This window comes from Mustela erminea, chromosome 15 (genome assembly GCF_009829155.1).
Source record: "Mustela erminea isolate mMusErm1 chromosome 15, mMusErm1.Pri, whole genome shotgun sequence".
NCBI classification, from domain to species: domain Eukaryota; kingdom Metazoa; phylum Chordata; class Mammalia; order Carnivora; family Mustelidae; genus Mustela; species Mustela erminea.
Window position 1 is genome coordinate 51,698,221 of NC_045628.1, and position 12,828 is coordinate 51,711,048.

Genomic DNA, 12,828 nt, shown 5'->3' on the forward strand with positions numbered 1-12,828 from the left:
AAATAAAATAAAATAGTGCGACCACCCTGAAATGCAATTCAGCGGTTTCTTTAAAAATTAAACATACTACCATCATGTGACCAAATCATTTCACTTGTAAATATTTATGCAAGAGAAATGAAAACATATTTCCATAGAAAGACTTTCACACAACTATTAACGGCTTTGTTCATGACAGCCAAAAACTAGAAACAACCCAAACATCCATCAACAGGTAAATAAATTAACAAGCTACCTACCATGTATCTATAAATGGAATACTAATCAGCAATAAAAAGGAATAAACTATGCATACTTGCAAAAAAGCACAGATGAATCTCAAAATAATTATGATCTGTGAAAGAAACCAGGAAAAAAGAAGTACCTACAATATGATTCCATTTGTGTAAATTTTAGAAAATACTAGGTGATTTATAGCAATAGAAAGCAAACAGAGCAGGCAGGGGGAGTTTCAGGGAGAGGTGGCATGGTGGAATTACAAGGGGACACAAAGAAATTTTGAGTGGAAATAATGTAAGCACTATCTTGCTTGTGGTGATGGTTTTATAAGTCAGTGCATCTGCCAAGACCTATGGATTTGGACATTTAAAATTTGTACAATTTATTGCAGGTCAATTATACCTCAATAAAGCTGTTTAAGAAACATATGGTTGTACAAGAAAGAAGTCATGTCTTCCTCTATTGCTTGATAGATATCATTTAGAAATGCCAAGGGAAAGGCAAAAGAATTCAATGTCTCTAGGGAGCATAACCAGAGTTCAAAGTAAAGGAGAACAGACTGCTACTTTTCATTCTAAGCCTCAGAACTATTTATTTCAGAACTATTTACACAGAGTGCATTGTTATTGCTAAAAATTAAAATAAGTATTAAAAAGGGAAAATACAGGAGCACCTGGGTGGCTCAGTCAGTCAAGCATCTGCCTTTGGCTCAGGTCATGACCCCAGAGTCCTGGGATCAAGCCCCACATCAGGCTTTCTGCTCAGCGGGGAGTCTGCCTCTCCCTCTGTCCTTCACCCCACTCATGCTCTCTCTCTCTCACTCTCTAACAAAGTCTTTATAAATAATAATAATAATAATAACAACAACAATAAATTAAAGGGGAAAATGCATGAGCAATTCTGATGTATGACAATGGTGAAAAGTGATGGGAATGTCCACAGTAATATTCATAAATACCAGACAGCAGAGTGGAAATGAAGTTAAATTACATTATTTTACTCTCAGGGGCTCTGAGTTTTGCTTCTGTTGTTTATCTGGAATTCTCTAGATATTAAAGGAATATTATCCTTTTTTTCCTCCCAGAAATAGTATTTCCTAAAATACTAAGAACTACTGCCATCCCCTAAAGAACTTAAAATATATTGTTGGAAACATCATATTTTTATTCCTCCTGGGAGTCTCTCAAATATAAGAAATACTTTATCACTTTACGTTGTTAGATCATACAGTATTCTTACATACTAAGAAGAAAGAAGCAGCCTCACTGTGTGGACAAAAATGATGTCATGTTATAACCACTAAATAAGCCTCATTCACAATGGTCATCAGTGGTGACTTCAAAGTCTAGCTTGTCACGATCATATACTTGAGAGCTATGTAATTATTGGTAACTCATTTTGTTTCTTTGAGCCTTAATCCCTCAAATACAAAATTGGAGAAGCTAGACTAATTCCCCAAGCCTCTTGGCATTAGATATATTTAGTTCTATGACATGATGACTAAATGTCATATTTTATTGAACCTAAAATGCCACTGATTTTAAGATACACTATTATTCAGTTCAAGAAAACATTGCCAATTAAACTCTTTTCCTGTCTTATAAGATTTTTATTTTAAATTCATTGAAAAAGGCCCTTTAAAACTTAAGTAGACATATCTTTTTCTTTTCTCATTGCATTCTTGTTCATACAACAAAAGGGAAAGCGTAAATGAAATAAAATGGTTTAGGTACTTGCAAAAGTTCTTTGTATGCAGAAATTGGCTCTTCTGAACCAGTTCTTTGCTCAGACATGAGCGTGGTATGCAGCAGTTCTTAAAAGAGTGCTCCCCTATTGTCTCCAGGATTTCTTTCTAAGCTAGTTGTACTCATTCTTGAAGATTTCATATTGGCGCTTTCTTGGAAAGGCTTCAAACTAACAAACCCCTACTCCCTCTTCAATCAGTCCTTCAATGATATGTTGACTGACAGACTGATGAGCTGCACTTTTCCAGTTATGCCACTAAATTCACCCAGGTACAGGCAATGACATCCATGTAAAACTGCCCTGTGCACCATCAGCTAGAAGATACTCTTGATTTCAAAGGAGTTAAAATGTGGAAGGAGAAACACACATTCCTCTTAGAATGAACAAAATTCAATCACAGCAATGATGTGTCATCAAAGTACATAAATTACTAACCTGGTACTTTATAGAAGCTAAACTATTTAAATTAACAAGTGCTCCGTACATACACCCTTGGACAGACTCTATGTCTCTCCATGTGTCCATGTGCCTATTGCCCTCTCTCTGTTTCCAGCATACACACATGTACAAACACACACAAGCACACATGAGAGGGCACCCGAAATAGACCAGAAATATGCTTATCATCACTAGACCCCTTCCTCAATGTGGACAGTTCATTTCATTTGAGCATGGATGATTATGATTATACATTGACTCATTCAACTGTGATCATGCTCTGTGCAAAGAAAAATTGAAGATGATCATATACACTGTCATCTAAATTTTACAATAATTCCTGGTGTGGAAGCTTCATAGGTAGATGAAGGTATTAACACTTAAATACATGATTTATAGTTGTCTGATCATAACGATACCATGCATTCTCTCAAGAGAAAGATACCTCTAATGGAAACATTGTCTCTTGATTTCTGCTTCCCAGTGGTCTCCCTTTTGCCTGGTCAACTGGATTTAATCATAAGTCATTGCTTGATCGGGTGCTGGTTCTTCTCGGGAGGCAAAAAGGCTTGTTTCCTCTAAGATTCAGAAAAGCAAAGCACTGCCAGGTCATTTGCAATATTATCAGTGTGTGGGGGGCAGTGGGAAGACTGTAAATAGTAATAAATATACATGGGTCCTCATCACTTTTACTGAAAATGAATAGGCAGGAAAAAAATATCCAACTGATCAGTAAGAAAATATGTATTTACTTTTGCTTGCTCAAGCTTGGGAATGAGTGCAGAAGCAGGCTAGCTCTGGGACCAATTTCTCTTTGCCCTTGCTGCCCTGCAAATGACATTCTTACCAGACCATTAAGAAAACTGTTATAACTTCTAGTGAGACCACCTGCTAGGTCTCAGTGCTGGGACGATTACATCTATCGGAAATAATGACCCATAACTAGAATAAAACACATTAATAACATCACATTTACCCAGGATAATGCATTTCACCATTTTATATTGCAGAGACCAAGTTAATCAGTAAAAGCATTACCAAAAAACGAGAGCAACTAACAGGCACAGAGTAGATAATGAATATAAAAGCAAAATGTTCAGACTACTTTTTTTTTTTTTTTACTTTTAGAAGTGAGAAGATATGTAATGGGCAGTAATGGATGAAGCACTAGTTTGGGAATGGGTAATCTTTCCTTCTGTTTTTAGGTTCATATGCCAAACGAAGGAAGATCTGGAAGTGCCTTCCTCTGGACATAGGAGAAAACAGGAGGTTGTGAGGTTTAATAGAAAGAGCTCTGGATTAAGAGTTGGATGACCACAGGTCTTACTCCAGCTGTGCTATTAATGAGCTGTGTGACCTTGGGCAATTCACTTCACCTCTCTGAGTCTCAATTTCTTATCTGTAAAATGAACAGCTTAGATGAGGTGATCTCTGAAATCCCCTCCAATTCTCATATGTTGTGATTCGAAGCAGAATGTCAGCCTGACATGGGAGTGCTGTGAAGTGTAATAAAAATGCCTATAAAACTTTGGAGTCCCAAGATCCTTAGAAGTGCAGGTAGAAAGGATCAGATTGTGGTGGCATTTAGGAGATGACCTTGACATAATGGACTGAGGCCCCGCTAAAAACTTTAGAGAAGTCTTGCATCAGGACTGGAGTAAGGAAAGTCTGTGGTTCTCCAAGTAATTTGTTTTCTTTGATAAATGCTTCGGTTGATTGTAGATTATTTCAGGAATTGTAATATCTATAATAACAGGAAAAAGCTAGTCCTAGATAAGATGGATCATACAAGCGAAATAAACCCCAACTATTAAGATACATAACACACCTCAGAGTTCAATCGTACAATTCATTGTTCTTAGAAGTTAAGAGAAGACAAGACTAGGAAATTATTTAAATGTCTCAAGGTTTTAAATCTCTCTCATAACGTTCTGCTTTGTTTCTATGACTGAGCACTTTCCTTGGAGAAAACATATTTCCTAACTCAACACAACAGCATTTTTACAGAGGCATAAAGTGACCAGGAACAATGGCAGGAAGATGTGTATGATGGAACACAGAATTCCAAAAGTCTTAAGACCAACGCCTAGTGTGTGTCTTGTCTCCTTCATCTTGGTTGGCAGACGCTCCATTCCTTTGACTGTTGTCAGTATTTCAGAGGGAAAAAAGAGCCAGTGACCTTTTCATTTTAATCAAGACTCCGAGTGTCAAGTTGATTTTAGGGAAAAGGCAGAAGTGGGTACAGGACGTGCTGGCATTTTGCATGTAGAACCCCAGTGACACCTGCACACCAAACCCTCTGGGACACAAAAACTCTAATCTTGCCACATAACGTGGTTCCATTTTAGCCTCACATTATTACTTGGATTGAATTTTAAATTAGTCTACTTACAGAACAAATTACTAAAAGTTTAATTTCCCTTTTCCAACAAATCCCACTGCAAGCACCAGGCACAAGCAGCCAAGAGAGTTCTATATTTTGACCAAATGCAAGTGAAATAAAATATCCAAATCAACTAATTCTCCCTCAAAATAAATGTGTAACCCACTTATATGAACAATCTTTGGTCGAGCCAGATTTTAGACAAACATAATCAGAAATGGTCCTTAAGTCAAGCATCTACCTTGTTACCCTAATAAAATACAGATGACAATGGAAAGGCTGATAGCTTCCTGTAATGAAGGCAAAAGTGATGGGAAAAAGATGTAAAAATTAATGATATCTGGCTGACATTATTTAAATAGACAATGGCTCTATCAATAAAAAGAACCCCTAACAAATGTGTTTCATGACAGAAATATATTAACCACTTTTCATCATCTGGAACCTTCATAAATCAATAAGAGATAATATTTACTCTGTCCTACTGGGGTAGCTTTTTGTATTTCTAATAGAATTCATTTAATTCTGGTTGCCATAGTTACAACAGAGTTGTAGAATGAGTTTTGTTTCATCATAATTGCTGCATGTTAGTATATAAACAGTTGAACTGTACCTTCCACCAGCAGCACTCATTTGTGAATAAAGAAAATCCCTTATCATAAAGTAATTGAACTAGAATTCAAAATATATCATTGAGCCCTTGCTCTCCTCAGAGAGTTGGCAAATACTTCTCAAACTTTTTTTTCTTTTTTAGCATAGTTATCTCTGAAAGGCACATCAATAGTACAAAAAGAATTCAGAGGAAGATTAAAAATATTTAAAGTGATACAGTGGTTTATAGAATTTTAAATAACTTACTCTTGGTTTGTACCATAAGTTATAAGGAAAAATTTGACCTTCAGGCTATTGGCCTGGCTTTTTTACCAAATACCTGTCAGTTCATATAGATACTACATTTGAAATGTATTATTTCCCAGCCAATTTATCCACTGAAAAAAACATAAGCCAGAGGAATTATCATTAAACCTAATACATTTTTAGCACTAATTTCAATGGCCACAAAGTAAGAGAAAAGGAAAAGATGTATCTTCTTGTTACATCTTTATGGTGCATCTATCCAGAAAATATAAAATCAAAAAAGGAAGACCTGGATCCCACAACTTGGGAAAAAGGCTATTTAGAAATCATAATAATATTTGTGCCCTAGGAAAAACTCAAAATTTTCACAGACACAAGTCCAACAATCTATATGCCATAGCAATTACAATGTCAGTTCAGTTAAAGACACAACCCTTTAAATTTTGAAAAACAAAGTATCTTTGGTTACCAATAAATCTTTTTTTTAAAAATATTTTATTTATTTATTTGACAGACAGATCACAAGTAGGCAGAGAGGCAGGCAGAGGGGGAGAGAAGGGGAAGCAGGCTCCCTGAAGAGCAGAAAGCCCGATGCGGGGCTCAACCCCAGGACCCTAAAATCATGACCTGAGCCGAAGGCAGAGGCTTTAACTCACTGAGGCACCCAGGCGCCCCACCACTAAATCTTTTTAAATATGTTTTTGTCTAGTAATGTTCTGCAGTACTGCCTGTGAAATCTCAAAGGAGAACCTGTCATGAGAATATGGGAGGACAAAAAGCCTCAACCAAAACTTCCCCATAAGGAAATGTAAGACAAATAGTTGTAAGCATGTTATTAAAAGATGCACAATTTTTGGGGTGCCTGGGTGGCTTAGTGGGTTAAGCCTCTGCCTTCAGTTCAGGTCATGATCTCAGGGTCCTGGGATCGAGCCCCATTATCGGGCTCTCTGCTCAGCACGGAGCCTGCTTCCTCCTCTCTCTCCGTCTGCCTCTCTGCCTGCTTGTGATCTCTGTCTGTCAAATAAATAAATAAAATCTTTAAAAAAAAAAAAGATGCACAATTTTAAGTAACTGAAGATATCTCAAGTTATTCCAGAAAGGAAAAGTAAAAACATGCATTTTTGCTTATTCACTTATGCTTTTCTTATTTAGTTAGGGGCTTCCATTCAATATACCTCATTTGAAACTCATTTTATTCTATATTTATAGTAGTTATTGTTTTAAGGGGGAATGATTTCCTTCTATATATTAGACTCAATCATGACTATTTTCATGATGTTTTATTAAAATATGATTTTGAACATGAAGAAGACGTGTTAATAATTCTAAAGATACAAAGATAAATAAAATGGTTCTTGACCAACAGAAGGTAAACTAGGATTAGCTTACCACAAGAACTTAATAGTAGAATGGGGAGAGACATTGAGTACAAGAGGTAGTTATATAATATGGGCTGTGTCTGAAAGAGATGAGGAGCAGAGTCAGTCAACAGAGCAAGGAGAACTGCACTTTGCAGGACCAGCAAAGGCTTCTAGAACACAGCGGCATTTGAGGTGAGTATCCTATAAAGGTAGTGAGGGATATTCTAAAAGAAGGAAAATATCCAGGAAAAATTAAAATGATGACCAGGACGGGATATGTGACAGTTCTTTCTAGAACCCTGACCAATTTTTAATAAATACTGGCATAAGCATATACAAATTATGAGAGAGGGCACCTGGGTGGTTCATCAATTGAACATTCGACTCCTGGTTTTGGCCAGGATCCTGATCTCGGGGTTCTGGGATCAAGCCTGCATGGGGCTCCAGGTTCAGCAGGAAGTCTGCTTCTCCCCTTCTGCCTCCCTCTCTGCCCCACGCCTGCAGGCATGCACATGCACACGCTCTCTCACTAATAAACAAATCTTTTTAAAAAATTATTAGAAGTGCAGGTTATTAGAAGTACATGCTGCAGTTTTCACAGCAACAGTTGCAAAAAATTTAAGTCAGTTTTGTAAACTGAGGGCAGAAGCTATTTCCGGCAAGCAGAAAGAGCCTAGGAAGACAGGCCACGCTGTTTGAGCAATGCCAGACAGCAGCTGGCGGGGTGAGGAACGGGCTTTGCGGACAACCTGTTTGGGTGCAAAATACCTGCTCCAACACTTAACTAATGGAGCAACTGGAAAAGTTACTTAACCTCTCCATGACTGCCTTCTTATCTAAAAGTAGGAGTATCAGTAGTGCCTACTTCCTAGGTTGTCATGAGTATTAAAGAATTAATATGTATAGAGCACTTAACCTAACACCTGGCAAATAGAAGCACCCGATGTGTTAGCTCTTATTTTTTATGATGTGGAGCAGGGCTGAAAATACTTTTAATTCCAATACAGATTTTTTTTTCTTTTCTCTAAATAATCTCAGGCTGCTTCAGATCACCCAAGATTTTCAGTAATTGGGGGTGGGGGAGGGGGAAAGGGCGGGAACTAAAGTAAATGAAACTTGCCAATTAAAGATAACTTCCAATTTAAAAAGTCTCCTCCGAGTTTCCTTTTCCTCATTGCTACAGTTCTAGAATCCAGCTGCACGTTTTAATCATATGAAGATTTCTTTAAAATACTAATGCCGGGATCCCACCTCCAGAGATTCTAATTTAATTGGGCTTGGCCGAAAGGAGTTTTAAAAGCTTCCCAGGTGATTCCAATGTGCAGCCAAGGTTGAGAACCACTAATCCAATGGGTAAATCATCTGCCAATTTGAAATTCAAAATCCCTGTTAAGAGCTGGTTCGTCACCCCTCGGGGAATTTTCTCTTCCTCCCGTCTTTCCCTCTACACCGGTACAGGGAGACACTGTGACTCCCCAAGGTGAGGAGTCTCTGGCTTAGGCTGCGCTAGTCCCCACCTATCATGGGGTCGGTCTACTTTTGCTCCTGGGAGGCCGGCACTGCTGGCCACGGAAGCGTGGAGCTGGAATGTCCCCTGCCTGGCGGTCAGCCCAGGTACCACTTCATCTCACCTGGCCTTCGTGGGCCCCTTGCCAGGTGTGTCGGAGAAACTCACAGCCTCACAGGTGTACCTCAGGGGGCGATGCCCTGAGCTCCGTAGGCTCCTCCCTCCTCCGGACACGAAGTCTGTCTATTGGTCACATGCTCTTAACACCAGTCCTAAACCACTGACTCCACCCCCAACGCCAGGCCCGTGGGAACTCCCAGGTCTCTTGCAAACTTTATGCAGGCCCGAGGCTCCGGGTCTAATGCGGGCAAATCTACCTCAACATCCCTATCCCTCTGCTGTTTTATCCCACTGGTCCTGGAACCCCCTTCCTCAGGTCACATCTTCAACCCTTCCTATGCTGTAGGAATCCTACGCTCTGGTGCTCCGAGTCTCCTCGGTTGGGCTCTGGACATGGAAAGGGAAGATTTTTGTAATTCTGCAAAACCTTCCTCTTTCAGGAAAGCCCTAGCCTATTATTGTCTCACAGTGGACCCCAAAAATCTTCATTTTTAGTCAACCTTTGGCTAGGCAAGCTGTTTCTCTTTGTGTTTTTGCCCTAACTGTCCTGCCTATATCCTTCCTAAGGCAATAGATATACCCAGGGAAATCAGAGGACAGCCCCACCCAAGGGAGTATAAAAAAGAAAAACACATTAACTTATTTCAAACTATATTATTTCCATAGTATCTGTAACTGAAACGATCCAAACTGGAATCTTCCATTCACACTTAACTATAGCTTTTGGCCCAGTGGACGAAACACCTCACCCTCCTCATACAAACAATTCTTTCCCTCTGTCCCTCACATTCCGCATCCTAGTGTGTGTGTGTGTATTTGCATGTGTGTGTGTTTGTGTGTGTGTGTGATTCTTGTTTTGCTCCCTAGATGCTTTACATTTATAAGTCACAACATGCCAATATGTGTTAAGAATGAAAGACTAGGACTCATGCTGTGACTATCTAACCGCCACCACAGCTAAGAATACAGAGTACACAGTAAGAACAGAAAGCTGTTTTCTTGACTACTCACAATCTATCTTGATATCCTGAGTTTGGAGATTTTGCTTTCCTTTCCCTTTGGCCTCCTTCAGCCCTTCATGGAAAATAAATGCACTAAAGTTCTGGCTTCTCTTCCATTAAGATTGAATCGATCTCCAGAGATTCAAATTTCACACAGTGTGCTTCTGCCATCCAAGCCCTGGTGGAATTAACTTCACCCCACACCTCTGAGAGAATCCCCACTCCGCTGCACACCCTATCCCATCAACTCTGCTCCAGAATGCTCTAGGTATGACTGACTTGTCACCTTGCTCCCCTCCTAAAAATACTTAGGCAAAGGAAGATTTTGATTTAAGAAAAGCTAGAAAATTGAGAAGAGGATAAAGAAATGCAAGCATCCAATATTTATCAATGTTACCAGTCTGGTATATTTCCCTCCAGTACAGTATAAATTATAAACAAATACATATTTGCTTTATGAGAGAGAGAGAGAGTATGGGGGAGGGGGCTGAGCAGAGGGGGAATCTTAAGGAGGCTCTACATCCAGCATGGAGCCCAGTCAGGGTTCGATCTCAGGACTTGAGATCATGACCTGAGCCAAAGTCAAGAGCTGGATGCTTACCAACTAAGCCACCCAGGTGCCTCATTTTAGAATTTATTATGAAGATTTACTCTCATATTATTTGTCTTTCAAAATGTTTGTCTCCACTATTTTTACTGGTAAATGAAACTATGATTAAAATAACATCAATACTATAAACAAAAAAATATTACTAGAGTGTATAATTGCCGTGTACTAGGTAAGTCTTTAAAATGCGTTGTGCCGCAGAAACTTACCATCATTTCCATTTTACAGGTGAAAAACTGTTAGAATGATTAAATAATTTGTCCAATGGCATCACAAATATAAAAAACTGGATGTGCACTAAAATTTAGTTATCTGATACTCTACTTCATACATGATTCTATTTCCATGGAGGAAAACAGACAATTCCCAGAAGTGGAATCCAAAATTTAAACCATTTTAACTTTTTCATGCTTTCCCCCAATATCTAAGTGGCTTTCCAGAAAGGCTTTTAAAAATATTTACCAACCTAGAGTGCCTGGGTGGCTCAGTTGGTTAAGTTTCTGACTTTGGCTCAGGTCAGGATCCCGGACTCCTAGGATCTAGCCTTGCATCAGGCTGCCTGCTTGGTTGGGAGTCTGCTTCTCCCTCTGCCTCTGCTGCTCCCCATCCTAACGCTTTCTTTCACTCACTCTCTCTCAAATAAATAAATAAACTAACTAAAAAAAAATTACCAACCTATAAATAGCATATGAAAATACCTGTTTAACTGCACCTTTCTCAAATTACCAATCCAAAGGGGAGAAATTGTAACTCACTGGGTTTGATCATGTTCTCACATATACTGCCCATTTGCATTTCTTTTCTGAACTGTCCTTTATTGACTCTTGTCCATTTTTTCTGAGATATTTTCATTGTGGATTTTTAAAAAAAGTGTTGAACATATTAGAGCTATAATGTTTTGTCTGTCTTTGCATAATCCAAATATTTTTCCCAGGTTGCCAAATTTGCTTTACATTTGGAATTACAGAAGATTCTAGATTTTATTTTTTAATGTTTGGTTTTCTGGTGTCCATCTTTCCTTTCATGTTTCTTCAGTGTCTATGCTTACAAAAATCCTTTCCAGTCACAAGTGGATAAACATCTGACAGCTTCATACCCCACTGTTCTGTGTGCCTCATTAAGGGAAGGCCATTGTTGTGTGTAATACAGTCACTCTTCACTGGGATGGTCTGTGTGGAATCCTAGCCCTGCCCCTATCCACTGAGTGACCCTTTCTAAGATGTCCCTATTTCTTAAGTGGTTATGATACCTATCTTGAAAAGCTGTTGTGAATATTAAATAATATACTGAAAACACAGCATGACACTCAATTAATAGTGATTACTTAATTTACATGAAAGTAATTTTTGGTTTACATATTACTTAGATCATTTACTTCTTGCCCTAAATATTTGATTAGTTGTCCCAGCATTCGATATTGAAAAAAACCTTTCCTTCTGTGGTGTCTGTTGCTATGTAGCTGCTAACTCTCTATGCTTGAGTTGGACATGGAAATAAGAGACCCTGTTATAAAGTGATTTATGGGGGTACCTGGGTGGCTCAGTCATTAAGCGTCTGCCTTTGCCTCAGGTCATGATGCCAGCCAGGGTCCTGGGATTGAGCCCTGCATAGGGCTCCCTGCTTGGCGGGAAGCCTGCTTCTCCCCCTCTCACTCCCCCTTCTTGCGTCACTCCCGCTTCTTGCATTCCCTCCCTTGCTGTCTCTATCAAATAAATAAACAAAATCTTTAAGAAAACAATACAGTGATTTACGTGCCTGCATTCTCGCTCACTCTAGGCTCCATTATGCACTACCCTTCGGAAATGAGAGCTGGAGCTTTTCTGCCTTGTACTTCACATAGAACCACCTGGCAACGCTAAGGGAAGGGTTGGTGGAGTCAAGGGTCAGCCACAGACCCTGTCTATTGGCACCCCCACATTGGAATATAACTCTCTTCACCCTGACACACACACACACACACACACACAGCGATGGGAGAACCAACCCGAACCAGTGGGCATACAGGGGACTCACATGCAAGGCTGCAGAGTGAGCTGTCCCCACCCATTCTGCCCAAAACACTCACAGAGAAAACACATACAACTTTTCCTCCTTGGTATTCTGATGAAGCTCCAGAGGAACAAAGGTTAGACAGTAGATCTAAGGAAGATTATTATTTTCTTCAACAGGCACTGCTTCTCCCACACTGTTTATTCTCTTCTTATCCTAAGGATATCCTGAATAATTTGCCCCAAATTGGGGGGAGGCTTCCTGACATGGTCCTTTCAAGTTGTCAAATTCTCTCTCCATGAAACCTAACTTGTAGATTTTTAGAACTTTTTCCCTCCAGCTATTAAATTTAGCTCTTGCCCAATAAGAAGAAAAAGAAAATCTTTAATAAATAACATAAACAACTATACATAGATTTTTCACATTTGCTTTCAAGTTTAAGAGAAAATGACTTTACAGTGATATAAGCACCTGTCTTCAGACGAAGACTTGAGTCGATGTAAGCCTTCACAATTATAGCAACCATGGATTGTGGTTGAATTAGGTTCGGTAACGTCTAACACTCTCCGCTTCCATTTCTATTCACCAATGATTACCAT

The 12,828-nt window shown here is 39.1% G+C and overlaps 1 long non-coding RNA gene across 1 annotated transcript in view; it reads right to left on the minus strand.

Annotated features, from left to right (window-relative positions):
• The window catches only part of LOC116574456, a 44,370-nt gene extending 35,644 nt beyond the window's left edge, over window positions 1–8,726 (minus strand). Inside the window, exon 1 of the long non-coding RNA XR_004279321.1 lies at window positions 8,637–8,726. This is a non-coding gene — a long non-coding RNA (uncharacterized LOC116574456). The remainder of the gene's footprint in view (window positions 1–8,636) is intronic.
• Between the last annotated feature and the right edge of the window lie 4,102 nt (window positions 8,727–12,828).